The 5483-nt window shown below is 33.4% G+C and overlaps 1 long non-coding RNA gene across 1 annotated transcript; it reads right to left on the reverse strand.

The window, feature by feature from the left end:
• Window positions 1-2270: 2270 nt before the first annotated feature.
• On the reverse strand, window positions 2271-4949 carry LOC112100066. Its single transcript, XR_002906329.1, has 4 exons — window positions 4561-4949; window positions 3894-4138; window positions 3105-3174; window positions 2271-2554 (listed from the first exon to the last, which is right to left on the reverse strand). It is a non-coding gene; the product is annotated as an uncharacterized LOC112100066 (long non-coding RNA).
• Between the last annotated feature and the right edge of the window lie 534 nt (window positions 4950-5483).

The raw sequence follows: 5483 nt of genomic DNA on the forward strand, positions 1-5483 counted from the left end.
ATGTATATTTATTACATTTATTTTAATGCAATATTTGTAGTTATTATAAAATTTTGGGGTTAATTTTTTTGGATTTATAGAATAAAAAGATATTTTGATCAAAAGGGGAATCTTAGTGTTGTTCATTAAAAATTTAAAAATTTTTGTAACCATTTCTCTCGACCTTTTCTTGAGACTAACATAAAATTCTTTTTTTTCTTTTTCTGGTTACATATATTCATTTTTGTTGGGGATGAATATGAACATCATTAAAATAACCTAATAGAGACAATCATCCACATGAAATTTCTTTATATATCGAATCGTCTTATGAAAAAATATAAAATCTTGTTGCTGTGGCTTCCAAGTACAAGCGAAGATCGCCGTTTAATATATGGCGCGCGGGAGAAAAAGTATCAATAATATATATATATATATATATATATATATATTTAATTGGTACTTGTCCTGAGTGAGGTATATGAAGGGTTAATTTATTTGGTTCTCCATTTTGATATATTAAGGTTTGATTGATCAACAAAGAAATTATATATGGTGCGAAGGTTTCTGAATGGGAATGCTTAATTTGTAGTTTTCCAATAGTGGATCATTTTCCTTATTGAAACCCCATCAATCGTGAGCGCATACGCATGATGCTTCTGTTAGGGTTCGGCCATATTCCACATTTTAAATGTGATGTATTCATATTCATTGATTATCCAATTGACTCAAAACTCCATACATATAAAGTTTTTGTAATTTGAAAAGCTGGATTTATTTTCTAAGGTTGTGACTACTTATATCAAACGGCACACTCGTCAACGAAAGGAAAATTTTCATTTTTATTGACTTTTTGAACATTTGATGGAGTTAATTGTAAAAAGTACATTTTCGTATGAATAAAAATTGATAAAAGTGTTTTCTTCAAGTCTTTGGATATATAATCGAAAAGGTGATTTAGTATTAGCAAAATAGATATTGTATGTAGATTTTTTAAATTAATTATGGTTGGAATAATAGTGACATTATGGAATTAAAAAAAAAAATCACTGTGTTATTCAATTACTAGAAAATTTTAATAACTAAAAAAATAGATCGCATAAACGGGGGTTTTCTCAAGTGCCTAAGATTTTTCTAAATTGATTGATGTGTCAGCATTAGAATTAGTTAGAATTAAGTAACAGGATAAAATAGAAATTTGAAATGATAAGATTCTTCTTATAATATAGCTTATAACGGGAAGATGTAAGTAGAAATTATCCTAATATTTTATAAACAAATTGTTAATAGAAAATGTTTAATTGGCTTTATGAAATTTGGAAGTTCAATAGAAACTTCAGCTCTCAAATAGTCAAGTCTGGCGGTCTAACTAAGAAAAGAGAAATAGGGATTTGGTTTTTGGGGGCAGTTAGTCGTGGCCTTTGTTCGTTCAATCAAATCGCGTCATTTGTTTAAAAAAAAAATTCAGTGAATTCAAAACGCTAATATTGTTGATGTAAACAAATGTTTGTGTGTGCTGGTAGAGCATTACGGAACTAAGAAAAGTAATTTTAATTCCTTCTTTTCCAGGTTGCATTTAAAGGATCTTACCATCTGAAGGAGACACGCAATATGTTGGTAATATCCAATTGTTCTCATTGCATATACCATCCAATTCCTGCTGAATGAACAAAATAAATTAAAGATCTATGAGAGAACAATATATCAAAACATCATTCGTTTATACCTGGAAAGGTACAGAATTTAAAGGACCTCAAGATGGGTGAGGGCTGTAGATGCATATATGAAAGACCTCGAACACCGACTCTCAGACTTGACCTAGGCAACAGAGATCTGTGATCAAGAATCCCTGATCACAAGATTTCATGCAACAGCATCCTGTGCATACATGAGTTATACCCGTGTAAGTTTTGCTTATTTTCTCCCTTCTTTCTCCATTTTTGTTTTTTTTTTAAGGATGGTTTAAAAAAAATAAACCAACACTGATTTACTTCTGTGGCAGATATACTTGATGATATATGCATACTAGCAACGAAAGAAGCAAACATTTGCTCATAGCAGTATACTATTTCTGACATGATTATGCAAACCCTAGAAAAGCTCTAATATTTCCTTTGTAGCAAACCCAGAAAAAATTTGGTTGAATTTAAAAGTAAAATACTACTTCTAAGGTGTCTCAGATCACAATGACAAAGTAGAATGACCAAAGACGATAAATCTTAAGATCCTTCTAAGAACATTGGGGATGAAATAAAATTAGAAATCTAATGAAAGAACTTGCCTGACATGAATTTTTATTGTTGAGAACAGCCTCTGACAATCGCTTCATTTTGATAAACTGAGATGAGCTTTGGTTCCCAAACTATTGACAAATCCTCTCATGGGCAAGACTTCCTTGGCAAATGCCATTGCTATCTTCTTCAAGAGATTCTATCTTTAGTCCCAAATCATCATCACCGCCTATGGTAATAACATAGGTAAAAGGTAATGTTATTTATATGTCACAAGCAAAGCTGTGAAAAATCCTGGAACTCCTCTGATGAGATAAATGTGAGCAGGTTTTCGACCTTTTAAGCTGGACAAAAAAAAATCCATGAGGAATAATCATTCAAGGGGTTAACAATCAAGATAATCCAGAATGCATTTTCATCAGATATTGAATTTTTCTCCTTTAATATAATAGATTTCAAGTGATGATAATTTCCAGGAGACAAGTCTTCTTTTGGTTAAATTGATAAAATATTAACCGACTTCAGGATTTAAGAGCATGAGGGTTGTTTCCCAAAGTAAAGAGTCCTATAGAATAAAAATCAGATACTGACTCTTAATTCCCAACTTTAGTTGGAAAAGATAACTTGCTCCAGACCAGACGCCCTCCTAAAATCTACTCCCGCTCCTTTCTTCCTCGTACTCGGCAATCAACCATAATTGTACATGACTACAGAATAGTTCAAAGATCAAAGAAATTACTCTACAAAACCAGAATACATGGAAATTATCCAATTTGAAAATATGTCATCTGATACTTTAAAAAAACAAATCATAAAAAATAGAAAAGGAACAAAATAAGATCAAAAGAAACAAGGGATGAAACAAAGAACAAGAACATTAAAGCATAAACATACCATTCAGAATGGTTTGGATCCTTTTATCACACAAGGCAATATCATCCTCTAAATTATGCCGTTGGAGAGTCTGCAAACACAAATAAAGATGCAATATGATGATTTGTCTAAGGCAAATAGATGGAAGCAAGACGAAATTAAATTATGCAAGACTCCACTAAATAGATTCATTTAGGAATACAATATTGTCCCGAAATACATCAAATATAATTAGATATACACTTGATCTAAAATCTTAAGTTGATTAGTAAGGCCCAACTATAGTATTTGAGCTCTAACATGCCCCCCTCATGTGCAACGCACGTGAGGTGAACACAAATACTACTTAATATTTGCTTAATTAATGATAAGGGAGAATTCAATTATAAGAAAACATGGTCAAACTAACATGAATGCTAGGTTCAGTTACTGCTTAAGCTGATAGGAAAGGGCTTAATGAAAGTTACAAAAAGACACAATCTAGAGTCGGTGGATTTCTACCGTGTGATCACATTATTTGCTAGGTTCCATGCCATTGCCATTTGTCAGAGGTGGCACTTGCCATCTTAAAAACTAGCTTCGTAGGTCATATTGCTGATAGTCCTTTAAGAGCTCAACATCCACTTTATTTTCTTCCAATACCCTATTTCCATCTATTGTGGGGTCACGACAAAATGCAGCAGTAGCTTCATGTACAGAAACACAATTAAGCTGCATTGAAATTATAAGCCTGCTATCTGTGTGCATGATCATTCAAAAGAATAACACATCCAAATCGTTGTTTGCATGAGTCAAAAGAAATAAGCATACCAATTCATTCCTCCTGCTAGGAAGAACTCTCAATGCAGTTTGTGACTTTTTCCCTTTGAGGCTATGCTGTTTTGTAGTCTGTCAGTATCTTTGAAGTAGGATTGATCAGTGACCACAGAACAATCACCTATTGGCTTGCCATATTCATCTGAATGAATCATATCACTGGTAGCTTACAAATTTGGAGAATTTTCACCTTTGTATTCAGTAATGCAAAGCATCCTCACTGAGCCAGCTATCTGAACCTGCAAACCCAAAGATTGGTTCACATGACTTAAATATGATTAAAAGAGAGAGAAGCTAAAAAAAATTCTCTCTTTAGGAGGTCCCTAAACACGATATGATCGAACTCATTCCTGTGCCATGAGTTTAGCTTAGATTCCTAATTATAAACTTTTACGCATGTTCATCAGTCCATTTATATTTTTAACAAACCTTCTTCATTGGCCAATTCAAGCTTGTTTATTCTACGTGCATTAGCAATCTTCATGTTAAACCATTGATAACGATTTCATAAGAGAAATATGTGCTCTATACATACAAATATACAAACACACACACACACCATTCTATACTAGCTCAATGATCAAAATCATTTTTAAGAGAAAAGTTAGCAAATAATGTTATGCTAAAGATCATGTTGCTGAACAGCATAAATAAATCAAACCTTAGTGTTACTGCTGGCTGTGCCATTTAAATCACTCCTTAAAGAGGACGTCATTGTTTTTTGGCGATCATCAACTTGGACTGTAGTGTCAGTATTGTGTCAGTATTATTGCCTATTTCTTCATTTGGAGGAGCATCCACATTCACACTACATGGCCCATCAAAATCACCAGATAAACCATTTATGGAACATCCATTCTTGTTGGTCCGTAATCTTTTCTTGTTGGTCTGCATTGGTGATTTAGTACTTGTATTTGCGCTGCTTCCAGTCAACTTTTCTATGTAGCTCCCTACATGAGATCCTTCTTGGTTATCATGAATTTCTGGCTGACGAGGTTCTTCTGTCCTCTTAGAGTTAGTCACATTTATTCTTCCCGATGCTGACTGGTGATCTTTAGCACTATTGGAAAGCACTTCTCCGGACAGCACAAGAATAACATATCAATAAATCAGATCCAGTACACTCTCTAAAATCAAAAGTCGAAAATGATGCCACCGGGATAATTAAAATAATAGTAATATGAATATGTATGGTTTCTTTAATGGATAGAACTACTCAAGCCTTCCATTTCTACCAATCCAGCTAAACCAGGTCAATATAACTAATATAGCGGCTGAACTGACTTAACCTCTGCGGTACAGCAGGGTCATACAAGGAATCTAGAAAATGGGTTGATTTTATGAATGCTTCCGTATATAAGATGACTGAGGCATAAAGAACCAGCAGAGTTCCTGGAAGAGCATATCTTACAAAAAAAGTTCTCTCATCCATTATCAATCATTAGTTTCTTGTTAAAGGAGAATGATCATCTGATGCATGAAGTTATCTATCTCTTCACATGAACAAATTCCCTAAAGACAGAAACAGAGGGAGAGAGAAACCATCCAATAGAAACCATTCACAGCATCATATGTGATGACTTA

This window comes from Citrus clementina, unplaced genomic scaffold (genome assembly GCF_000493195.1).
Source record: "Citrus clementina cultivar Clemenules unplaced genomic scaffold, Citrus_clementina_v1.0 scaffold_3, whole genome shotgun sequence".
NCBI classification, from domain to species: Eukaryota; Viridiplantae; Streptophyta; class Magnoliopsida; order Sapindales; family Rutaceae; genus Citrus; species Citrus x clementina.